A 26,783-nucleotide genomic window follows, 5' to 3' on the forward strand; every position below is an offset into this window, starting at 1 on the left:
TTCCTCTTTCTCCCTCTCTCAATTCACAGGCTCAGCAACAGCACCTGCTTCACAGAAACAAGGCTGTTCCTGTTCTGACTTCTCCAGTCTTCCTTTAAAAACCACGTGGAGATCCACAATCCGTCTTCCTGATACACACTGAAGTGAAAGGAGGCATGCAGGAGGAAAACATCACAGGCAAAACAATTCACTCTTTTGGAAGCAGGACAATTTTTTTCCCCTAAATTTCTCCCCAGAAACCTGAACCTGAAGTTCTTCTCTTTGCCTTTGTCTTTACAATCCTGGTTTGGGGACAGAATGTTTCTTGATTTAGCTGTTAAGAGTATCTAAATCTGTTTCTCTCTGTACTCACTGAGTCCCTGCCATCTTTTGCTTCTCTCTCCTGTATCTCTGGGGTGTGTGTGTGTGTGTGTGTGTGTGTGTGTGAGAGAGAGAGAGAGAGAGAGAGAGAGAGAGAGAGAGAGAGAGAGAGGGAGTGAGGGAGGGAGTGAGGGAGGGAGAGAGAGAGAGTATGCTGTGAGATAAGTATTCTCACCTGGGGACTCATTTCTAATTAAGTAATTCAGGACCAAGACCAAGAGGCTAAAATGCACAAAACAGAATAAAACCTCAGATTAGAAGGAAAATGGCTCAAATGGGTCCCTATCTCTGCTAGTTCTAGTTAAGCAAGCAAACGAAATGGTCTGGGACAAATGATTATCTTAGGAAGATTAGAAGAAAATGTAATTAGCTCCCAAGTTTCTTCCTGTTTCCTCAGCCTTCTTCCAGTCCCCAACTCCCCAGTCGTGAATTTATCCAAGCCTCCCTTATCCACACCAAAAAAAGTCCCTACTGCAAAGCTGGGAGGGTTAACAGAGCTGGTAGCCCCGCCAGCCAGCTAACCAAAGGAGACAGCCGGTGAGGCCCCGAGCCCGCCCCCAGCCGAGCCGCCCAGCCAATGGGAGCTTGCGGGGAGTGTGGCGCTGCGTCCCATTGGCTGCCTACCTAAGTGCATAAGAAAGAAAGAGAGAGGCAGGCAGGGGAGCATTGTTATCTTAAGACACTCAGCTGGTGTCTGAGTCTGCAGGTGAAACTGCCTAGGTACGGAGCTCGGAGTCGGAGCAGAGACACGCCGGGCTGCAGCCTGGGATGGAATCCGCTCGCCTCGGAAGCTGCTCTGCCCGCGGCTGCTCGGGCAGCCCGTTTGCTGAGCTCGGAGGATCCCGCTAGCACTTGCCCAGGGATGTGCGCCTGCCGTGCGCGGCGAGCGCCTGGGCAGGTCTGCAGGCATACGAGGGAGCGGTGAAGCAGGAGGAACTGTCTCTACCCATGTGCAAGGCAGTGATTCCGGGAGAGAGACAGGGTGAGTGAGTCTCTTTAGAGTTGGAAGGAAGGCACGATCTTGGTTTTCTCTTCGGAGGAGGGACAGAGGATTCCCCGGGTCGGGTTTGGTACTTTCCTTCCCTCTCCACCCGCGTGCGCCCCGGCCCAGCGTCGAAGCCCCACTTCAAACATGCTGTGGGTGCCGGGCATCCTTGCTGCTCCGCTGGAAGGCAGCAGGCAAGTGGTCTGACGGCGGCGGCGGTGGCGGCGGCGGCGGCGGCGGCGGCGGCGGCGGCGGCAGCAGCAGCAGCAGCAGCAAAGCGGGTAGCAAGAAATTTGAAAAGAGACATCGGCTCCCTTTCACACGCTGAGGGGGAGGCATTCACGTTTCCCCAAATGAGAAGGAGCCACGAGAAATCATGAAGTAAAAACTTTGGAAAGCTGCCACTGGAGATGTTGCACAAAATCCTGGAATCTTTCAGGAGTCTCCTCCCAATCGGTGGAGGTTTGGGGAGCAGCTGATACAGCAAGGAGGGCTCTTGCAAGGATTCAAGGTAACGGTGCAGGGTTCTGGTAGTTTTTCTCCATCCCCTTTTCATTATATTTTTGGTGTGTCTCTTGGTAAGGGGATCGTTTTGCCCTCCTACAACCCTCTTGCCCTGGTGTCTGGCAGTTTCAGGCAGAGGGAATGATCCCCACCTTAGTTTCTGTCTTGTGGAGCTGAGCAGTGGACTTTGGGGTTTAGCTAGAGATCGTCCTATTATTGCCTCCTGGTGTTGCACGGCTGCCTCACGACTTGGGCACTCTGCCTGACCTATATTGCTTTTGCCTGGTTTAAGTCCTCAAAGTTAGTGCAACTCCCATTAGCTTCAGAAAATCCAATCGGACTGCATAATTGCAGAAGATGACAAGGACTTCTGCATGCCCAGCAGATGCTGGACTGAACTGTACACGGTTCACTATGTTTGGGATGGAGGTTGTGATACATGATAACATATGTTCACAGGTATTCACATGTTCCTAGAGCTATATTCACATGTCCATAGAGCTCCCTGGTATGTCTCTAGAGGCCTGTCTCTTTCTCCCATGCACATGCAACCAAGAAAAAAAAAAAAAAAACAGATTGAAGAGTGAACCCTGTGGGTTGCAAATAGTCTCCCCGGGTGGTGGCAGAAACCCCATTGATTGAGTTGAACCTGGCAGTGCGCTGGAGACACTGGGGAGAGCATTGCTGTGCTGGAAGGAGGGGCACACTGAGATTATCTGGTGATCTCTCTCCCTCCCTGGTTCTGTGATCATCTGGGTACACAGTCTAATGCTGCCTATGGTATGTGTGTGTGTATATATATGTGTGTGCCTGTGCTCACAGCTATATGCAGGAAGCAGGCTGCCGCTAGAAGAAGCATGCTTGTGCAGCTCTCTGCCCAGGCCCCAGATGCCTGGAGTGTTCCTTCCTAATAGAAACATGAACTTGGGAGCTGCTCTTCCAGCCCAGAGGAGTTTTCTCCTCACCAAGTAGTCCCCCTGCATGGTACATATTTATCCAGAGTATATAGACCTAAGCCAAATATGAACTAATAATCAAGTGAATGCGCTGTAACATGATTGCACAGACCCCTCCATGAAGAACTGTGTGTGTGCTCTTCCTAGCTCTGGGAGTCAGGTGTCCCGAGCAGGAGCAAATGTTTTGTTAAGAGGATAGCAATTATAACAAGCCAGGCTTCTAGCTGCGTAATCTGAGCCTTATCCAGCAGGGACAATGATATGTCAGCACAGAGCAATCTGGAGGATAAAAGGTATATTGTAAGTCAAGTATTTCTGCCTCTGTCCTTCTCCAGACGTGTGCATGTTGAGGGGACACTCTTTCTGACCATGCCTCCTGGAATACAGGGCAATGCCAGTATTAACCAAGCAGCTAAAGTATTTTACAAAATCCCCTGGGGGGCAGTCTGATGACATCAGGCAACAGCAAAGTGATGTTCGAGTTTGTGTGTTTTCCCTCTTGACTTCCCACAGTTATGTGTATGTTATTTGTTTAAGGCAGGACCCTCTGGAGTTCCCTCCCATCCAGAATAAGTTGCTTTGCAGCACCGGGGGCATGACCAAGCAATGCTGACACAACAATCCTGAAATCTTATCAATATCATAGCTGTTGCTATACATATATATACCTTCTTTTTAGCTGCTGCCTACTATAGGGAAAGATGCATGCTTTGCTTCTTTGAGGAGCGATATGATTTGAGCTGGTACAGAGCCTGGATACTGTGAAATGTTTGAGGGAAAGGAAGCAAATGTCAGACCATGGTCTTCCCTGTTGGAGGGCAACTGACACCAAAGGGTTTAACAGCTATTCTGCAGCCATGGAGAAGACAGAAGCATCCCTGACTCTTGCTTCTCCCTCCTCACCAAAAATGGGGCTGGCTTTATCTCCCAGAATGGAGTGCTGTGTGCTGCAGTATGGCCACAAGAAAGGAGAAAAGGAGGGAAGGGCTGGGGAGGGGGGAGGAGTGTTCCTGCTCCGCTAGCATTGGGCCAGACTCATGGGTGGGGAGCATCTTCCCCACTGAGGCCCCTAAGATCATCCTCTGGGTTTTCCCTTCTGGCCTCCTAACAGGTTGTTTACTGAGAAAGGCCAGAGGGCAAAGAACATCCCTGCATCATCAACTCCTTCCGATGCCCTTTCCCAAGACACAGGCCAGCCACTGGGGAGTGTCGCACCAAAAACATCCCCTCTGAGACGGTGCTCCAAAGTCCCTCCCCAGTTCACAAACGAGGTAATCGGAAGGGACTGGAGACATCTGCGTGGGCACTTTCTACTGAGTGGGATGCTTAGTGTTGAGAGTTCCCACTTAGTGTTTTGTTTTCCCCACTGTGCTGTGTATTTTTGGTGATTCAACTCTTTTTCTTAGATAATAAGACCTTGTATACATTTTATAATTGCATACTCTTCCAAAGGGTTGGGAGCATTTTAGGGAGCTCATCTCATTCATCCTCACAGGCCTTATAGCCTCATTTATCTTTGATTACCCTAAGAAGGAGACTAGAATGAGTTTAGCCTCCTTCTTGGAAAAAGGAGGGCAGAGGACCTTGGAAAGATGAACTGTTTTACTCTGGGTCACACAGCAATGAAGGGAACCTATGGAGTAGGGTGTGGGTCTCATCATTCCCAAACCAACCCCAGACTCTCCTGACTCCTCTTAAGGAATGGGTTAATCTTAGTAACTGTGATTTGATTCAGCTGTTCTGTACTTGACAGGAATGGGAGGTTGCAGTGACACAGGCTTTGCCTCTGGCTCTGACCTAAGGGCTGTGAAGGATAAAAGTCTTATAAGACTTTGTCTTTGCCCTCAATGATCTTACATTCTAGTCAGGAAAATAGGCTTACATCTGGGAAAAAGGTAAATGACAACATACATTCTAAACAGCAGTTCAATACAAGAGACTCTTGAGGCTGACCTAATTAATCTACAGTTGATTTGCACAGATAATGAGAGCTATCAGTATTCCAAGGAGGGAGAATTTGAGTTGTGCCATGGGGGATAGGGTAGGATTTGTTTGGAGAGGGAGAAATGGGAGAAAGATTCCAGCTGACAGAGGCTAACTGCAGCACAGCTGAGAAGGCTGGAAACTTCAAGGCTTGCATGTTTCCGTGGGGTTTGCCCTAAACCACTTCTCCACTTGGATCCTGGAAACAGCTTACACCTGGTTTAATTACTTGAAGCATGGATTGGCCTAGAGGAAGCTGCCCTCAGATCAGGCAGAGGGCTTTGAAATGTTGGACATCTCATTAGGCACCGAAAATTACCTAAGCCTTCTATCCACCCTCAAGCCTAATCCATATATTATGGGAAAAACAGTGCTCAAGGTCAGGGAGCTTAACAACATATCAAAAATTTTGGAGAAAGATATTGGGGGAAAGTAGGCAAATTTCAAGAGAACGCGAGAAAATCTTCTCATATATTTTTTTTAGACTCAGAATCTCCTAAGAGAGAGCCTTGATTTCCCTTCATTTCCTGTTTCCCCACCCAAATATCCCTATTGGGGTTTACATGGAGCCAGCAAAATGCCAAAGCCCTCAGGCATTTAGCATTGAGGAGAAGATTTTCAGTCTTAAGATTCTTGGCGTGCCCATGTACAAAACCTCTCATCTCCCCTCCTTTTCCTTTTTAATAAAACATATGCTGTAGCAGTCACAAAGGAGGAGACCACAAAAGCAGAAGGGGTGGGCGCGGTATTGCCTGCAGCTGTACCACGAGGTACTCTGATTGCTCAGCTGAACGGCAGAGCGGGGAGGTAGTCTGCCAGCCTGGGCAGTACGAAGGGAGGACCAAGGGCTGCATGGCATCAGGAGAGGGCTTTGACTGGTCAGCCACACACATTTGCTCCAACAGTGAGCCTTGTTTCCCAGAGAAAAGGTCAAGGGAAAGCATAGGTCCTGTGAGAGGACTGGTGTAACCCTATTCCTTGGTCTTCACTTGATTTGAGACATCTATTCACTCTACCTGTCATTGGTTGCTTCGGTGGCCCCTTCTGACATGGACAAAATTCTGGTGGGGCACTAAGAGTGAAATGACTTGCCTAAAGTCATGCCATCATTGCTCTCAGGTCAAGAGGAAAATCCCCAAGAACACGGTCTGTTTGATCGCTTCGCCCCAGGAGTTCATTCTGGGGACAAGTGCTGAGGGGTATGGATTTTCTCTTGAAAATTTTCCCCAGGCCTTGTTGTCACCTTTGTTTCCTGTGTTAAATGACCCTGCAGCTGGTGGGTGGGACTGAAGCATTTTTTCTTTATTATTCACAAGTATCTGCTACCACGTTTGGGGGCTAAGGTAGAGGTCCAGGCCCATGGGCGTGTGGCTAGTGATTGTACGCTAAAGCCTCTTCCATTTGGGAGTGAAGAGAGAGGCAGCTCAGTTATACTTCAGACTATGGGCAGCGGTGGATGGGTTTCATCTGACCAATGGGTCTCATCTGATCTCTCTGGAAACTGTCACTCTGCCATGCAGATGGAAGTAAAGTTGAGGAACATCATTATAGCATGGAATCCTCAACAGCCAGTTCCGTCATTCCTTTTACTGAAGCTCACATGAAATGCAAATATATCTGGGATGCTGGATTGAGCGAAGGGTGGGCAGTCTGATACCTCATGGGACTGAGCGCTGCCCCACACTGTGCTGCTATTCATATGGTGGCCACTGGCTACATGTAGCTCTTGGAGCACTTGGATTGCATGTTGTCAGTGTTAAAATACACACTGAATTTTGAAGACTTGGCTTAAAGGATAAGAATGTCAAATATCTCAGCACTGCTTCTTTTAATATTGATTACACGTTAAAATGATAATATTCTGGATATATTGGGTTAAATAAAATATATTAAGATTAGTTTCACCCATTTCCTTTTACTTTCTAATGTGGCTATTAGAAAAGTTAAAATTATATATGTGGCTCTCATTCAATTTTTTTGGGCAGTGCTGGTCTAATCCTGCAGAGTAGTGACAGAGAATGTGGTGAAAGGACAGAGGCTTGAAACAAGAGGAGCCAGAAATATAAAAAGAGAGAACATGGAGGGAGGGATTGTGAGTAGCCCAGAGAGTGTCTGGTCATGTATTTCTGAAATCGAAAGCCAAGGAGGGCACAGATAGCTTAAGTTGGCTTATTTGATGGAGACTTTATCAACAGTGACTCAGCTCACCCTAAGCATTTGTGGAGCATTGCCACTTCCAGTTCACATGCAAACAATCATCAGGTAGGAGGCCTGGGGGTTTTATCCTAGTATTTTTGGTTTCTGCCTGACAGTAGAAATAACCAAGTTAATTATCTTTAGGGTCTCACTCCGAAGTCTGAGGACACACCAGTTGGGATTAGCTGGGTCCGTTTGACTTTCAAATCTCTTCCTTCTCATGTCTACCATATTATCATCTTTTCTTGGGAGAGTTCTCCTTCAAACCAGTCATGTTGATGGTGTGATGGGGAGAAAGAAAAGTCACTGCTATATGTTAGAGATTCTTTTGTGGACCTATCAGTAAGAAGAACGGGGAGAAGACATCATGATTGAATTTTATTTAATAAGTATGGATTTGAACTCTATAATTCACTTATCACTATGATCTTATTATTACCATTTGTTGCAATAAGGTTTGGCCACAACTGGAACTCCTCATATATATATATATATATATATTTTTTTTTTTTTTTTTTTCCTGCGGTACGCAGGCCTCTCACTGCTGTGGCCTCCCACACTGCGGAGCACAGGCTCCGGACGCGCAGGCTCAGCGGCCATGGCTCACGGGCCCAGCCGCTCCACGGCATGTGGGATCTTCCCGGACCGGGGCACGAACCCGTGTCCCCCACACCGGCAGGCGGACTCCCAACCACCACGCCACCAGGGAAGCTCGAAACTCCTCATATTTGGTGAGCATTCTATAGTTTACAAAATGCTTTACAAGCTTTCTCTCACCTGATTTTCACAAAACCCCTGTGGGGTGGTTAATACCTCCATTCAAATTTTTCCATGATCTGCTCCCAAACTACCTTTATTACTTTATTTTCTGATCCGTCTCTTTGTATGAACTTCATTCAATCTTGCTTAATCAAACTGGTCTACTTAACTGTTCTTTGGTGTTCACTATGTTAAGTAGGGATCGTTACTCATTGAGCCTCAGTTTTATCATCTATAAAAAAATGATAATGCCCCATCTCTCGATCCGCTGTTCTAAATATTAAATGAGATAGAATACATAAGGAGCCAAACACAGTTCCAGGCACATGATAGATGCTCAACAATTGTCAACATCCTTTCATACAAAACATCCTTCACTTTGATGATCGCCAAGATTAAAATGTCCAAAGGTGAACTCGTTATGTACCCATTTCACACATAAAATGATTCCCCTCTCCAAATTCTCTGCTTTGGTTAATGGGACAACCAATCGCCCAGTGACAAAATTAAGAAATACAGTTGTCTTGTGCTCTGCTTTCTCTCACACAGCCCCTCACATCCAATCAATCCCCAATGACAAGCTCTACCTCCTGATGATTTCTCAAAGCCATCCTCCCTCCCCCCTCCCTCCCCCCTCCCCCCTCCCTCCCTCCCCCCCTCCCCCCTCCCCTCCCTCGTCAGCTCTCACCCCTCTCACTTGGACTTTCCCAGTACTTGGTCTCCCTGTCTCCTCTTTTGAGGGCCAGCCAACCCAGCCTCCTCGTTGCAGCTGGGGTGATCTTTCAAACCGGTAAATTTGATTTTGCTCCTTCCTTTACTGTGCTTCTGCAATGACTCCTCACTACTGTTGGAATAAAACCCAAGTTTCTTAGCATCACAAGCAGGAGACCCTTCACGAGCTGGTCCAGCAGCTTCTCCTTGCATCTCTCCATTTCCCCCTGCTCGCCCCAGCTACCTAAACTACAGGCAGTTCCCTCAGTATTCCGAGGCTGTTAGATGTGCTGTGTTGCTTTTCTGGAGAACCTTCCCTTGCCCTGTTCTCTGTTTCCTGAGGGTTATCGAGCTTTAAGACTGTAAGGGTGATCTCCTCTGTGAAGTCTCCCTGAGACTCTGGGAAGGAATTAATTGTCTCCTCCTTTATACCGCTGCACAACTCACTCAGACTCTGTTTTTGTACCGTAGCCACCACATTGTAGCGATTTGTTTATATGGCCCTGTCCTGCACTCAGAGGCAGGGCTGGGATTGGGGTTCTCAGACATATTTGTCAGGAACTGTTTATTCAGTATATTGTGAATATGTGCCAGGTACTCTTCTTAGGCATTGGATATTCTACAGGGAACAGCAGATAAGAGCCCTGCCATCAGAATGCTTACATTCTAGAGGGTAGATAGGATAGTTATAATAATGATTATTATTGACATAGCTGATAATAGTAGTACTTTAAGTACACTTCAGTAGTACTTATGTGTCTGGCATTACACTGAAGGCTTTACATGCATTAACTCATTTCCTTCACATAATGATTCTATAATTCCCCTTTTAATAAATCCTATATTCCCATTTGACAGATGATGAATTGGAGGCCCAGCAAGGTTAAACAATTTGTTCAAGCTAGTAAGTGGAGTGGCTGACGTTCTAACCCAGTTTGGATCCTGAGTTCACATTGTTTATTAGTATGATATCCATAAAGAGAAACATGTTAGACAAATGAGATAATTTCAGGTACTAATATGAAGAAAAGTATCCAAATCGAGTATAGTAGGAGAGAGTGATTGCGGTGGTGGTCAGGGAAGGTCTCTTTGAGAAGGGAACATTTAAGTTGGAAACTGATTTGTCAGTTGAGGAAGGTAGAAATCCCAGGGTGGGGTAGAACCTGGGGATCTAAAGAAGAGAAATTGTGGACTCAGTGTAACCAGAGTTCTAGCTGCCATGACGATCATCCCCCACTGCAGAAGGTACAAGACTCAGTGGCCTGGGGGTGGGGTGGGGGGGATGTCTTAGGGAGCAGCAAATTGCCCACATGTTAGCAAACCTCTCTCCAATCGGTCCACTTGTCCCTTCTGTTCTTTGGGGTTAAGACATATCTCACGAGATGTCTGGTTTGCTGCTCTCCCACGGAGGTAGGAGGTGTGGACACACATACACACGCGTACGCATGTGCGTCCCTACTCTGCTGAACCACTTTATTTCACTTCTCTCCCATGAATGACGTGTCACTCAGAGCCTTGGTGAAGCGACAGGCACAGGCACAGCAAAGAGGCTGAAGACAACCCAGAGGCATGAGCGAAAGGGGAAAAGAAAATTATTTTTTAACAAGATGAGAAGTGAATTGGACTGGAGGGAGAAATGGGAATTTCATCAGGGAGGGGCATACAGTCTGGGGGTGCTTCTGAGATGCTGACAGTTGAGCTGGATGGTAGTTTGCACTGTTGTTTTTCTTATAGATGTATATATACATACACATATACACACATGTATATTCACATGCAACGCTCCACATATATACACATACATACATATGTATCTTCTCTATGAATATTTCTGGTAAGGTTAAAAAGGAAATGATTTGGAGAGCAGATAAAACATGGGTGGGGCAAGTTCATACCTATTTAATATATATCCTAAGCCTACTTTATGAAAAAAATTGTACTAGGTTTGTTTTTACTTATATTATCTCATTTAAGTTTTATTACAGCGTTATGAAGTAAGTATCATTCCTGTTTACAGACAGAAATTGAGGAAGACAAGGCCCAGAGCAGCTGACATTCAACCCTGGGCTCTTGTCCCTGCACCATGTCCTCTGCCTTCCACACAGGAAAGTTCTGAGAGTCAGCAAGCGTGGTAGAAAAGTACCCTGATTTCTGGGTCAGACAAACTTGGGCTTCAGTCTAGTCTTGGTCACTCACTGGCTGTGTGACCCTGGATACATTACACATCCTCTCTGAGCTTCAGTATCCCCATCTAGTAAAATGGAGAGGATATCCCCGTACATCATGAAACACAAACATCATGACAGTTAAAGGCGATGATTGAAAAACAGCAAAGTACCCGCCACACAATAGACATTCAGAAAAAGGCAGCTGCAGTTTTTGTGTCCCCAAGTATTAAAGCTCATAAGACTGACTTCCATGGAGAGCAGTGATGGCATTTAGTTGTGGTCGGTGAGAGTCAGGTACTAGCTTGGGTATTTGCTGTTGGATGCCGGTGCATCCAGAACTACCTGGCAATGGTTACCATATGCCAGGCACCATGCTAAGTGCTCTCCAGGCATTGCTCATTTAATCACCTAACAACCCTCTGAGAAGGGTTGTTATCTTCTGCTTATAGATGAAGAAATTCAAGTTCAGAGACATTAAATAACCCGAGGTCACACAGCTTGGAAGTGGCAGAGCTCACATTTGAACTCAGGTCTGTCAGATCCCAAAGCCCATGCTCTTCGACACAGGGCTTTCAATGTGATCATTGTCTTAGGTTATGTCCAGGGCAAAGGGCACCTTTGTGGTCAACGTGAGGTTAACTGCTCCGAGGTCTAGGCTACATTGGCTAGGAAGGGGATGGAAGCATTCTTACCCTCAGGGTATTTCTGGAAAAGACCCAAAAGGTTGGTGCGCATTCAAAAAAGCTGCAAAGTTTCAATTGCAATGCTTTACACATATTGGGTACTTAAGATGTGTGGGCTGAATATTTCTCAATATTCAGTGCCTCTTTCTCAATACAGGTGTACTCCATTTTCAAAAGAGCAGGCTTGCAAAACAAATAAGAGTTGAGTGTCCTTAGGCTTGGAGGAAAGGTTTCCCTGAATTACACAAGGGTATATTAGCAGTGGTTCTAACCTTTTTAAAAAGCAGTAGAAGACTCTAATCAAATAAATACCTAGAATTCCAATATATGAAGCAGATAAAAGTAGACCTCCCTGACTGAAGCAGGCCTGGGGTCCTGGAGCTCCCTCACCTGTCACTTCTCTTTCCTCACCTGCAAGTGGTCCCTGAGACACCTCCTTGGAACCTAAAGGCTGTTCAAAAACACATTGAAAACCACCATACTACAGAATTCCTTTAAAAAGCAAGACTTGTGATTCATTTTAAATAACAGGTGACATACTAAAATTGATTTAAAATAGACTCAGCAATGCCGACACACCTGTGAAGTTCAGGGAGCCTAGGACAAATCCCTCTTGTTCTCCATGTTCTCAGTGATTGAAGGTGCTTGAAGTTCAATGCCTATGAACAAATGCCTGCTGTGTGTCAGGTACAGTGCTAGGCACTGAGTGTACCAGCTGTGTGATCTTTAAGTCAGTTCTAACCACTGCCTATGAGATAGATACCATTATTCCCATTTTGAAGATGAAAAAAATTACAGCGAGGTTAAGCCAATTACCCAAGATCTCACAGCTAGAGTGACTAGTGGAGCTGGGACTTAAACCCTAGTCATAGGATGGGTTAGAGAGCCAGGGCCTTGCCACCAACCCCTGCAACCTATTCAAGCATGTATGGAGAGGAACAGTGCCTCTCTCAAAGTTTCTTACTTTTTCCAATACTCCTTAGCTGTGAGATTTTCAGAAAAACTCTCTCTGGACCCTCTGGCCTTCAATGACTCTGCTTTCATAGGGCACTCAGGTGTCCCAGGAGCCAGGCTGTGGTCCTCCCTCACCGTCCTGTCCTTTCCCTTGCGCGGCCCCAGCCTCAGGAATAGTCTGGCCATCAGGGCAGAGGGGACCCCGCTCTGTCCCTTACTCCGGGGGCCTTGTATAGCATAGTGAGCCTGGGCTGAGACAGGGGCGATTGGCGCTCTGGTGGAGTCTGGTAGCCTGGAGATGGGGCTTCCAGGAAGTGTGTGGGGTGGGTCTGCGGAGGGAAGTCCTTGGAATCCCCTTGAGGTATAAGAATGCTTAAGCACTCATTGAGGAGGGCGGGGGGCAGTTAATTTCTGCCCCCCCCCACTCGGTGTTCAGCCATTTAGCATATTATAAATAGCCGGCGGGCAGGAGCAAGGGAGGTGGATGAGCAGTGCTCCGGTGGGTGATGGGGTCCTCGGGGGCTCCCCGCATGTGCCTCTTCCGCTTTCCGCAACCTTGGCCCTTTGGGATTTGAGCCCTGCAGAATAACAGAGCAAGGTCAGCATCCTCCTGAAGCCTCGAGGCACTGGAGACCCCTAGAGGCAAAAGGCTGTGTTACAAGACCCCGGCCTTGAGGCGCAGGCGAGGTTCTTGCCTGGAGGATGCTGAGGAGTGGCTGGAACCTTTGTTAAAACACTTACCTGTAAGTACAGTCCTGGCAAGCTCCAAAGGGACAACGGAGGACGTGTGCACGTCCGTGCGTGCGTGTGTGTGTGTGTGTGTTAGAAGCAATACTTTGGTCCTTCCGCCTTCCCTCCCTCCCTGCCCCACCACCTCCATCAAAATATCTTTTCCTCAGGGCCCTTGACACCTCTCAGTAACCTGATCAACTAATTTGTGCTGAAGTATTAATGACTAATAATGATTTAATGTGCTGCCCTCTCAATTAACACTTGAGCATTTTGAAACATAAATTCACAGATTTTAACCCAAGCAGGAGACTGGTGTTTTTCCCTTTTGAGAGGAACTGTAGGCCCCTCAAAAGGGACCGTACCGACAGCTGCCTATTCAGTACATTCGCTGCATCACTCCTGATCTTAGCAAGGTTTGGAGGCATTATGCAGGGGCTCAAGCAGAATTTCCCAAAGGCTTGTTCTAATCCACAGTCCTTAAAAACAGTGCCTTGTGCTGGTGGTGGGAGAACATAGGACACCTCATCTCCTCCTCTTCCTTCTCCAAAGCTAAATGGGGATTTATTTGACTGAGAGAAACCCAAGGCAACTGAGCCCATGACAACACCCCTATAACCTCTGTTAAGAAACCTGCAGTGCAAGAATTGGCCTAGATGCCCACTGATACCTCAATACCATGTCTGTAGATGTTTAATGTGCTTTCAGTTACAGATGAGATGACCTAGTCACGGGGAGAATAGGCTCAGGGACTACTAACTTGGGTTCGAGTCATTGGCAAGGTCTGCCATGTACTAGCTATGTGACTGTGGCAAGTTGCTTGCCAAGTTACTATGTAAGCCTCAGTTTGCACATCCGTAAAATGGGTATATTCCGTACTCATATCATGGGATAGTTTTGACTATGAAATGAAATAATGGAGAATTAGCACTTCCTATAATGTCTGGTACATAGAGAGTGCTCAATAAGTGACAGTTCTTTTTCTTTATCATCTTATTTTTTTTTTAATTTTAATTATTTTTGCACTATCCCAAATTTTCAATGCAGGGCAGTATACATATGAGGTATTTATTACTTAAAGCAGGTGTAGCAACCCAGCCTCTTAGGCGTGGTTGGCTTGATAATGAACTAGATTTCTCTCCAGGTGACAGCACTGTATGAGACTTTTTTTTTTCCTCTTCTTGGTTTCTTTAAATGTACCTCAAAAATGCAGTGAGTGAAATGGCTTTAGCAATGACTTAAAAAGACTTAATGCATTTTGGAAAGAAAAGAAAAGCCACAACAAAAACTGGTTTGTTTCTGTGATATATGGTTCATGTGATATGACAAAAATCCACTTTTATGCTTAGGAAAATTGGCTAATTTTAAAACAGTTGACACATGCCGTATGCATATAGAGTCATGATAGATTTTGCTCAGGCAAACAACAGAAGAATACAGGGCCAGTGACAGCTCTGTTAGGGCTTTAGTTATTTAAATTCTTATTTAGTGGCAGACCTGCTCCTCATAGGAGAGCAAAGTGAAATGGAAAATGGACTCACTGTGGCCTCAGATGCTGGATATTTTTTTTTTTGATGCTGGATATTTGATCATAAATATATCAGTGACTGAGCTTGGGACAGAGACACTGTGTTGTCGTGAAATGAGTGAGAAGAGACTGAGGCATCTACCAATATAGCAAAAGCTTTATGTGCAAGAATGTGGACAGTATTATAAAGATATTATCTGGATAAGAGAGGAGACTAGTGCAAAGGACACTGAATTGTTGAGCCACCCTGATTTGGGGCACCTCCTGAGCTTTGCCTGCTCAATTTTCCCATTGAACACGTGGATGATTTTTAGACTTCAAATATTACTTATAATGTCCTTTAGGATCCTCTGGCTTATAGCTCTGCATAAATAACACAACGGGGAATCCCACATATTTTCAGTTACTGCTAGTTAGGACAAAGAGACTACATGTGAAAATAAATTGCTATAAAAGTTGCACATGAAATGAGTGATTATGAAAAGTTTAAGACAGAGATAAGCCCTCTATTGTCCTGACGTCCCTCCGGTAGATCCTTCCCACGTTCACGCCTGTGTAGGTCAGCCAGATACCTGGCCCCATTATAGCCTCATAATATGCCTTCTATTTGACTCAAAAAAAAAAAAAAAAGCCATTTTATTTTATTTTATTTCAAGGGAATATTTAATTAGTGACTGCAGAGGAAAAACGCTGAACAGCTCAGAGAAGGTTTATGGTTCAGGTCTGCAGGACTCAGCAATCTGACATTCTAATCCTGGTATTTCTCACCTTAAACTGAACAGAGTCAGCAGGGTTTTTTTGGGTTTTTTTCCCCTCCCCCTAATCCATATCGCTATTAGGTTTCCTCTCCCCTTACTTCCCACTCTCATCCTTTGCTTCATTTGCCGCCTTTGTCCTGTTTCCTACTGCATTTTTTCCCCAAGATATCAAAAACAGACCAAAAAACATCTTCATTTGTGACTGAGCCATGTAAGAGAGAAATTAATTCTTCCTCTCCCTACTTTAACTCCTAGGAGACCCCTACCCCCGTATCCTATGTGAACTCGACTACTAAGGTGACTGTGGCCAAGGCCCTACAATGATTCCAGGCAAGAGGCTAAGTGTCCCCAGTTCCCTTCTTAATTATAGACTGTAAACACCTTGAAGGCAGGATCTGAGTCATCTTTGTCATTGTATCCCCAGCTCCTTGGCACAATACCTAGCACAGGGAAAACTTTTACTGTTTATGCAATTAAACCAACAAACAAACCTCACTATTTATACCATAGTCTACACTTTTCATTAAGATAGGGACTTCTGGGAAGTTAACAAGTATTCTTCCTATTAAGGAAATTTAGTATTCAGGATTTCAAATGTATAGAATTCCAAAATTAGGGAAGTGTTTTCTTTAAGGCCACGGTTCTCGAAATTTAATGTACACCTGGAGAACTTGTTAAAATGCAAAATCTTCAGGCCTGATTTCAGAGTCTGATTCTGTAGGTCTTGTGTGAAATTCAGAAACCTGCATTTTAAGAAGCAGGTAATATAGAGACCACACTTTCAGAAACACCATTTTAAGGCAATCCAAATGAAATGTTACCCAACTTGGTTTGGTAGAACTTTAATGTCCCTTAAGTAGTTAATGGGTGTCATGTAGAATAAAAGTGTCTGTGCTTGGAAAAGTTGGGGAACAGAGTACTTTCCCCTCTTACACCCATCCTCTCATACACAATTGTAGGTTTACAATACATGTAGCGTGTTAGAAGATCCGAAAAGTTCTGCAATAAAGAAATCGTTTCAAGTTTGTTTAACCAAATATTTCCAATATGCCTGGACCTTGAAACTTTTATTTATTTAAATTTAATTTGTTGCTAAACTTAATATGTTGTTTAATTTGATATGGAAAACATTGCCGTAAGGGAGTGAGCAACACCTACTGGAAAAAGGTGATATTGCAGGCCAGATCTACTACTAATTAAATTGCCCAAGGAGAGAATGAACAAAGCGAGTGCGGAGTTGGGGGAATCACTAACCGTGGGGATATCTTGTAGTCTGGAGATGTGTTTGGTATAATAGCCATAATTTGTTAAGCATTGGCTATTTCCCAGGCATGACTCTACATTTTATTTGTAATAGGTTACTAATTTTTTTCTCAGAAGCCATAAGTCAGATACTTTTTTTTTTTTTTTTTTTAACATCTTTATTGGGGTATAATAGTCAGATACTTTTATTATTCCCATTCACTGAAAATGAAATTGATATTCTAAGAGGCTAATAATTTGCTCAAGATCCCAGAGTTAGGAAGTGATGCAGTGGGATTTGAACCCAGGCAGTCTGCCTTTAGAGCCTACCCTGTTAACTGCTCTATCAGCCCCTCCTTCAGTAGTGAGGCTCTGGAAATTTATGCCCGGGAGGAATGACAGCTCCAGCAGACATAACCTGTTCAGGAGCCATGCTACCTCAGTGCCTGAGGATTCTCTCCTATACATGAGGGCCTGGGATCATTGCCCCTTATTCATCAGAGAATTTATTATAATGACCACCTGAACCTCTGAAAGATTTTGCTGTACTTAAAGACAGAATATGCTTAGCAAAACAACCTGACAAAGATGATTCATGGACAGCAATTAGGTGCAGAATTCTGTGCCTACCAAATCCCAAACTGAGTTGAAGATCTGACCATCCTGCCGACACCTTGGTATGGAATGCAGTAGTCTGGCCCTTGTCTTTCTACTCCACTCTCAACTCCCTCATTGTTCCTGAGCATGGGAGGTATCCCTGAAGGGCCAAGCTGGGCTGGATGACACAATTCCAATGTTGGCTTTTGGCAAGTTACTTCACCTCCTTGGCCCTCGGTTTTCTAATCTTAATAGAAAGAGAGGAGAAGAGAGACAAATGATACCTACATTGTTATAAGAAACATATTTGCATATATATATATATATATATATATATATACACACACACACATACACACATATATACACAAATATATATGCATACACATATATATATACATACACTGTATATATACATATATACATACATTGTGTGTGTGTATATGTATATATACACAGTGCTTATGCACAGGGAAGGTGTTCAGCTTCTTGTTCCTGTACTATTAGGGCCTGAGGATGACATGGTACAGTAGGAGACCTTTGAGAAAAGGTCAGGACCTTCAAAGGTGTTAATGTGGACGTAACGGGAAGTCAAAGTTATAACCCTGGGAAGTGCGAAGGAACTGAGGAGTTGAGAGGGAATTGGCTTCAAGATCCTGGCTCTCTTCCAAAATGCATGTGAGATGTGGGTCACTGGGACTTACAATCCAACCAGGACTCCTGGTTACTTCAATTTCCTCCTTTGTAAAAATATGGATAATATTAGTTATAGGCATATTTCACTAGGGATCTCTGCATCTTCTTCATTAATGAATACTGAAGTATCACATGACAGTGAGGAAGAATTTTCCAACCCTGATTCCCAGAGAATTAATGTGTTCTAAGCATCACTTTACACACCCTACAAACATAAACTATAGAAGCTGAGATTTAGACAAGTTTGTTATTAGCCTGAGGTCATGTAAGTGGGAGAGGCAGAGTCTGAACCCAAGTCAGGTCTGTCTAACCCAAATCCCTGATTCTTCCTCTCAACCACTTGGAGAAGGTAGGGGAGGAAAGAAAGCAGGGTAGACATCTGTGGACTGGCTCTCCAATCATGGGAGCTTAGAAAGAGCTGCTCAAAATCACCTCAGGATCGTTGGGAAATAAGCCTTCCCAGCACCCCTCTTATACCCCAAGTTCTCTGACTTCCTAAGTCAGCTGTTTCCTGCTGTTATTCTGTACCCATCTCTTAACACAAAATGCTTAGGGTGCCTCCAGGCTGACCATCAGCCACCAGCCCCAGAAGCCCAAAGAGATATCTGGTCTTAGTCCTTGGCTACTTCAAAGGTCCCCCTTTCTGAACTTGTTCCTCTGGACTCTGAACCCTGGGACTGTTATGAGCTTTAGTGGAAAGTTCTTTCTTTCCAACCTTAGCACATACACCCACCGAAATGAGTTCTCATGCAATTTTCCTTTGGGTCAGGCCTCATGAATCCTGAGCACAGGGTCAGGAACAGAGCAGAGACAGGGCCGTCCATCCCCTGGGGCTTCACATAAAGCCTGGATGATCAGCTGGTGGGAAGGAGGAGGAAAGGGCGGGGAGTTTAACCAAAGTGGACCTTCTGGAGGCTTTCCTAACCACTCCTGTGTGTAGAGTCCTGCTCTTCTGCTCATAAGGAGTAAAATTTCTGTTTCACTTATTTCTTCATACAGTAAGTCGTTAAGATCATGACCTCTAACAACTAAGTTGGCTATGGATTTATCATTGTTGGCTGAAGCTGAGCAGTGCGTACAGAGGGGTTCATAACATGATTCTTTCTACTTTTATATATGTTTGGAAAAGTTCTATAATTAAAAAGATAAAAAAACTTATGGATTCTGGGGTGAAAGAGTCTGGAGCTCATTCTAACCCAACAGCCAACAACCCAACAACTTTCCTGCTGTGTTATCTGGGGCCAGTGATTTAAATTTTCTGAGCCTTTGTTTTCTTATCAATATAATGGAGTTAATATATCTATCTAAAAGGAGTATTGTGGAAATTAAACAAAATAAATAACGAGCTTAGCACAATGACAAGTCCAAAATAAGTGCTCAGTAAATAGCAACCATCAATGTTGTTATTATTGTTTATCTTTGTTGTTAGTGATATTCTGTGAGTTCCTTATAGCAGGTATTGTAATGCATTGAGTTTCATTTATTTATTTATTTATTTTTATTAAAAAAAATTTTACTTTATACTGGAGTTTAGTTGATTTACAATGTTGTGTTAGTTTCAAATGTACAGCAAAGTGATCCAGTTATACATATATATATTTATTTATTCTTTACAGATTCTTTTCCCATTTAGGTTATTACAGACTTACAGAATATTGAGTAGAGTTCCCTGTGTTATACAGTAGATCCTTGTTGCTTATCTATTTTATATAGAATAGTGTGTCTGTGTTAACGCCAAACTCCTAATTTATCCCTCCCCCCAACCCTTCCCCTTTGGTAACCATGAGTTTGTTTTCTAAGTCTGTGAGTCTGTTTCTGTTTTGTATATAAGTTCATTTGTATCGTTTTTTAGATTCCACAAATAAATGATATCATATGATATTTATCTTTCTCTGACTTACTTCACTTAGTATGATAATCTCTAGGTCCATCCATGTTGCTGCAAATGGCATGATTTCACTTTTTGGTGGCTGAGTAATATTCCATTGTGTATATATACCACATCTTTATCCATTCGTCTGTTGATGGGCATTTAGGTTGCTTCCATGTCTTGGCTATTGTAAATAGTACAATGATTATCGGGGTGCATGTATCTTTCTGAGGTATGGTCTTCTCCAGATACATGCCCAAGAGTGGGGTTTCTCTATCGTATGGTAACTCTATTTTTAGTATTTTAAGGAACGTCGATACTGTTCTCCATAGTGTTTGTACACATTTACATTCTCACCGACGGTGTAGGAAGGTTACCTTTTCTCCACACCCTCTCCAGCATTTATTGTTTGTAGACTTTTGGTTTTTTGGCATCTTTATTGGAGTATAATTGCATTACAATGTTGTGTTAGCTTCTGCTGTATGACAAAGTGAATCAGCTATATGCATACATATATCCCCATATCCCCAACCTCTTGTGCCTACCTCCCATCCTCCCTATCCCACCCCTCTGGGTCGTCACAAAGCACCGAGCTGATCTCCCTGTGCTATGCAGCTGCTTCCCACTAGCTATCTACTTTACATTTGGTAGTGTATATATGTCAGTGCTATACTCTCATTTCGTACCAGCTTATGTTTCCCCTCCCCCATGTCAAGTCCATTCTCTACATCTGCATCTTTATTCCTGTCCTGCCCCTAGGTTCATGAGAACCATTTTTTTTAGATTCCATATATTTGTGTTAGAATATGGTATTTGTTTCTCTGACTTACTTCACTCTGTGTGACAGACTCTAGGCCCATCCACCTCACTACAAATAACTCAATTTCGTTTCTTTTTATAGCTGAGTAATATTCCATTGTATATATGTGCCACATCTTCTTTATCCATTGATCTGTCAACGGACACTTAGGTTGCTTCCATGTCCTGGCTATTGTAAATAGAGCTGCAATGAACATTGTGGTACATGACTCTTTTTGAATTATGGTTTTCTCAGGGTATTTGCCCAGTAGTGGGATTGCTGGGTCATATGGTAGTTTTATTTTTAGTTTTTTAAGGAACCTCCATACTGTTCTCCATAGTGGCTGTATCAATTTACATTCCCACTGACAGTGCAAGAGAGTCCCCTTTTCTCCACACCCTCTCCAGCTCTTACTGTTTGTAGATTTTTTGATAATGGCCATTCTGACCGGTGTAAGGTGATACCTCATTGTAGTTTTGATTTGTATTTCTCTAATGATTAGTGATGTTGAGCATCTTTTCATGTATTTGTTGGCAATCTGTATATCCTCTTTGGAGAAGTGTCTATTTAGGTCTTCTGCCCATTTTTGGATTGGGTTGTTTTTTTTTTGATACTGAGCTGCATGAGCTGCTTGTATATTTTGGAAATTAATCCTTTGTCAGTTGCTTCGTTTGCAAATATTTTCTCCCATTCTTAGGGTTCTCTTTTTGTTTTGTTTATGGTTTCCTTTGCTCAGCAAAAGCTTTTAAGTTTCATTAGGTCCCATTTATTTATATTTGTTTTTATTTCCATTTCTCTAGGAGGTAGGTCAAAAAGGATATTGCTGTGATTTATGTCATAGAGTGTTCTGCCTATGATTTCCTCAAAGAGTTTGATAGTGTCTGGCCTTACATTTAGGTCTTTAATATATTTTGAGTTTATTTTTGTGTATGGTGTTAGGAAGTGTTCTAATGTTGTTCTTTTACATGTAGCTGTCGAGTTTTCCCAGCATCACTTATTGAAGAGGCTGTCTTTTCTCCATTGTATATTCTTCCACTTTGATAAAAGTCACCTCCTTTATCAAAGATAAGGTGACCATATGTGCGTGGGTTTCTTTCTGGGATTTCTACCCTGTTCCATTGATCTACATTTCTGTTTTTGTGTCAGTACCATACTGTCTTGATTACTGTAGCTTTGTAGTATAGTCTGAAGTCAGGTAGCCTGATTCCTCCAGCTTCATTTTTCTTTCCCAAGATTGCTTTGGCTATTTAGGGTCTTTTGTGTTTCCATAAAAATTGTGAAATTTTTTGTTCCAGTTCTGTGAAAAATGCCATTGGTAGTTTTATAGGGGTTGCACTGAATCTGTAGATTGGGTAGTATAGTCATTTTCACAATGTTGATTCTTCCAGTCCAAGAACATGGTATGTCTCTCCATCTGTTTGTATCATCTTTAATTTCTTTCATTAGTGTCTTATACTTTTCTGCATACAGGTCTTTTATCTCCCTAGGTAGGTTTATTCCTAGGTATTTTATTCATTTTATTGCAGTGGTAAATGGGAGTGTTTCCTTAATTTCTCTTTCAGATATTTCATCATTAGTGTATAGGCATGCAAGAGATTTCTGTGCATTAATTTTGTAACCTGCTACTTTACCAAATTCATTGATTAGCTCTAGTAGTTTTCTGGTAGCATCGTTAGGATTCCCTATATATAGTGTCCTGTCATCTGCAAACAGTGACAGCTTTCCTTCTTCTTTTCCAATTTGGATTCCTTTTATTTCTTTTTCTTCTCTGATTGCTGTGGCTAAAACTTCCAGAACTCTGTTGAATAATAGTGATGAGAGTGGGCAACCTTGTCTAGTTCCTGATCTTAGAGGAAATGGTTTCAGTTTTTCACCATTGAAAATGATGTTGGCTGTGTGTTTGTTATATATGGTCTTTATTATGTTGAGGTAAGTTCCCTCTGTGCCTATGTTCTGGAGGGTTTTTATCATAAATTGGTGTTGAATTCTATCCAAAGCTTTTTCTGCATCTATTGAGACTATCATGTAGTTTTTTGTTTGTTTGTTTTTTTGCGGTACGCGGGCCTCTCACTGTTGTGGCCTCTCCCATTGCGGAGCACAGGCTCCGGACGCGCAGGCTCAGTGGCCATGGCTCACGGGCCCAGCCGCTCCACGGCACGTGGGATCTTCCCGGACCGGGGCACGAACCCGCGTCCCGTGCATTGGCAGGCGGACTCTCAACCGCTGCGCCACCAGAGAAGCCCTATCATGTAGTTTTTATCCTTCAGTTTGTTAATGTGGTGTATCACATTGATTGATTTTTGTATATTGATGAATCTTTGCATTCCTGGGATACACCCCACTTGATCATGGTGTATGACCCTTTTAATGTGCTCTTGGATTTTGTTTGCTAGTATTTTGTTGAGGATATTTTCATTTATGTTCATCGGTGATATTGGTCTGTAGTTTTCTTTTTTTGTGACATCTTTGTCTGGTTTTTGTATCAGGATGATGGTGGTCTCGTAGAAGGAGTATGGGATTGTTCCTCCCTCTGCTATATTTTGGAAGAGTTTGAGAAGGATAGGTGTTAGCTCTTCTCTAAATGTTTGATAGAATTGTCCTGTGAAGCCATCTGGTCCTGGGCTTTTGTTTGTTGGAAGATTTTTAATCATAGTTTCAATTTCAGTGCTTGTGATTAGTCTGTTCATATTTTCTGTTTCTTCCTGGTTCAGTCTCGGAAGGTTGTACTTTTCTAAGATTTTGTCCGTTTCTTCCAGGTTGTCCAATTTATTGGCATATAGCTGCTTGTAGTAGTCTCTCATGATCCTTTGCATTTCTGCAGTGTCAGTTGTTACTTCTCCTTTTTCATTTCTAATTCTTTTGATTCGACTTTTCTCCCGTTTTTCCCTGATGAGTCTGGCTAATGGTTTATCAATTTTGTTTATCTTTTCAAAGAACCAGCTTTTAGTTTTATTGACCTTTGCTCTTGTTTCCTTCATTTCTTTTTCATTGATTTCTGATCTGATCTTTATGATTTCTTTCCTTCTGCTAACTTTGGCATTTTTTTGTTGTTGTTCTTCTTTCTCTCATTGATTTAGGTGTAAGATTAGGTTGTTTGTTTCAGTTTTTTCTTGTTTCCTGAGGTAGAATTGTATTGCTATAAACTTCCCTCTTAGAACTGCTTTTGCTGCATCCCATAGGTTTTGGGTTGTTGTGTATTCATTGTCATTTGTTTCTAGGTATTTTTTGGTTTCCTCTTTGATTTCTTCAGTGATCTCTTGGTTATTTAGTAGTGTATTGTTTACCCTCCATGTGTTTGTTTTTTTTAGTTTTTTTCCTGTAGTTGATATCTAGTTTCATAGTGTTGTTGTCAGAATAGACACTTGATATGATTTGAATTTTCTTAACTTTACCAAGGCCTGATTTGTGACCCAAGATATGATCTGTCTTGGAGAATGTTCCATGAGCACTTGAGAAGAAAATGTATTCTGTTGTTTTTGGATACAGTGTCCTATAAATATCAAATAAGTCCATCTGTTCTAATGTGTCATTTAAAGCTTGTGTTTCCTTATTTATTTTCATTTTGGATGATCTGTCCATTGGTGAAATTGGGGTGTTAAAGTCCCCTCTTAGTAGACTTTTTGATGATGGCCATTCTGACTGGAGTCAGGTGATACCTCATTGTAGTTTTGATCTGTATTTCTCTAATAATTAACGATGTTGAGCATCTTTTCATGTGCTTTTTGGCCATCTGTATGACTTCTTTGGAGAAATGTCTGTTTAGATCTTCTGCTTCTTTTTCAGTGGAGTTTTCTGTTTTTTTGTTATTGAGCTGCATGAGCTGTTTGTGTATTTTGTAAATTAATCCCTTGTTGGTTTCATGGTTTGCATTGATTTTCTCCCATTCTGTGGGTTGTGTTTCCCTTTTTTTTTTTTTTTTTTTTTTTGCGGTACGCAGGCCTCTCACTGCTGTGGCCTCTCCCGTTGCGGAGCACAGGCTCCGGACGTGCAGGCTCAGTGGCTGTGGCTTATGGGCCTAGCTGCTACACGGCATGTGGGATCTTCCCGGACCGGGGCACGAACCCGTGTCCCCTGCATCGGCAGGCGGACTCTCAACCACTGCGCCACCAGGGAAGCCCCTGTTTTCATTTTTTTTATTGTTTCCTTTGGTGTGCAAAAGCTTTTAAGTTTAATTAGGTCCAATTTTTTGTTTTTATTCTCTTTAGGAGGTGGATCCAAAACAGTATTCCTGCACTTTATGTCAGAGTGTTCTGCGTATGTTTTCCTCAAAGAGTTTTATAGTATCTCGTCTTACATTTAGGTCTTTAATCCAGTTAGGGTTTATTTTGGTATATGCTGTTAGAGAATGTTCTAATTTCATTCTTTTACATGTAGCTGTCCAACTTTCCCAACACCACTTGCCAAAGAGACTTTTCCCCATTGTATATTTTTGCCTCCTTAGTTGAAGATTAATTGACCATAGGTGTGTGGTTTTATTTCTGGGTTTTCTATGCTGTTCCATTGATCTATGTTTCTGTTTTTGTGCCAGTACAATACTGTTTTTCTTTTTTTAAGATGTTGGGGGTAGGAGTTTATTAATTAATTAATTCATTTTTGCTGTGTTGGGTCTTTGTTTCTGTGCGAGGGCTTTCTCTAGTTGTGGCAAGCGGGGGCCACTCTTCATCATGGTGCATGGGCCTCTCACTGTCGCGGCCTCTCTTGTTGCGGAGCACAGGCTCCAGACGCGCAGGCTCAGTAGTTGTGGCTCACGGGCCCAGTTGCTCCGCGGCATCCTCCCAGACCAGGGCTTGAACCCGTGTCCCCTGCATTACCAGGCAGACTCTCAACCACTGCGCCACCAGGGAAGCCCTACAATACTGTTTTAATTACTGCAGCTTTGCAGTATAGTCTGAATTCAGGGAGCCTGATTCCTCCAGCTCTGTTTTTCTTTCTCAGGATTGCTTTGGCTATTTGGGGTCCTTTGTGTTTCCATACAAATTTAAATATTTTTTTGTTTTAGTTCTGTGAAAAATGACATTGGTAAGGATTGCATTGAATCTGTAGATTGCCTTGGGTAGTGTAGTCATTTTCACAATATTGATTATTCCAGTCCAAGAACATGGTATATCTTTCCATCTGTTTGTGTCATGTTTGATTTCCTTCATCAGTGTCTTATAGTTCTTGGAGTCTTTTCCTCCTTAGATAGGTTTATTCCTAGGTATTTTATTCTTTTTGATGTGTTGGTAAATGGGATTGCTTCCTTAATTTCTCTTTCTGATTTTCATTGTTAGCATATAGAAATGCAACAGATTTCTTCTGTGTATTAACACAGTAAAGTTGTATCCTACAACTTTACTGAATTCACTGATGAGCTCTAGTAGTTTTCTGATAGCATCTTTAGGATTTTCTGTGTATAGTATCATGTCATCTGCAAACAGTGATGGTTTTATTTCTTTTCCACTTTGGATTCCTTTTATTTCTTTTTCTTCTCTGATTGCTGTGGCTAGGACTTCCAAAACTGTGTTGAATAAAAGTGGTGAAAGTGGACATCCTTGTCTTGTTCCTGATCTTAGATGAAATGCTTTCAGGTTTTCACCATTGAGTATGTTGTTAGCCTTGGGTTTTTCGTATATGGCCTGTATTATGTTGAGGTACGTGCCCTCTGTGCCCACTCTCTGGAGAGTTTTTTTCTTTTTCTTTTTTTTTTTTTTGCAGTAGGCGGGCCTCTCACTGCTGTGGCCTCTCCCGTTGCGGAGCACAGTCTCCAGACATGCAGGCCCAGCGGCCATGGCTCATGGACCCAGCTGCTCTGCGGCATGTGGGATCCTCCCAGACCAGGGCACGAACCCGTGTCCCCTGCATCGGCAGGCAGACTGCCAACTACTGCACCACCAGGGAAGCCCTGGAGAGTTTTTCTCATAAATGCATGTTGAATTTTGTCAAAAGCTTTTTCTGCATCTATTGAGATAATTATATGCTTTTTACTCTTCAGTTTGTTAATGTGGTATAGCATACTGTTTGATTTGTGGACGAAAAACCCTTGCATCCCTGGGAGATCCCACCTGATGATGGTGTATGATCCTTTAGTTTCATATTCATTCTATCTAACTCATTTTCAAGCTCATACAGTGAGAATATATGAAATATTTATTGTTTCTCCAAGGTGCCAGACTCTTTCTAGGAGCTAGAGATATAGCAATGAACCAAGTAGACAAGAATTAAAATCCCTGCCCTTATGGAGCTTATATTCTTGTAGGAGAGAGAGAAAAAAACCCAAAAATCATAATAAATTAGTGAGTTTATTTTTTGTTAGAAAGTAGTAAGTG

The 26,783-nt window shown here is 43.0% G+C and overlaps 1 protein-coding gene across 1 annotated transcript in view; it reads left to right on the forward strand.

Annotated features, from left to right (window-relative positions):
* The first annotated feature begins 1,056 nt into the window (after positions 1–1,056).
* The window catches only part of BRINP2 (BMP/retinoic acid inducible neural specific 2), a 117,595-nt gene continuing 91,868 nt past the window's right edge, over positions 1,057–26,783 (forward strand). The window contains exon 1 of the mRNA XM_032614638.1: positions 1,057–1,856. The gene's annotated coding sequence lies outside the window, so the exon portion shown is untranslated. The remainder of the gene's footprint in view (positions 1,857–26,783) is intronic.

The sequence above is a fragment of the Phocoena sinus genome, chromosome 1 (genome assembly GCF_008692025.1).
Source record: "Phocoena sinus isolate mPhoSin1 chromosome 1, mPhoSin1.pri, whole genome shotgun sequence".
Lineage (NCBI taxonomy): Eukaryota > Metazoa > Chordata > Mammalia > Artiodactyla > Phocoenidae > Phocoena > Phocoena sinus.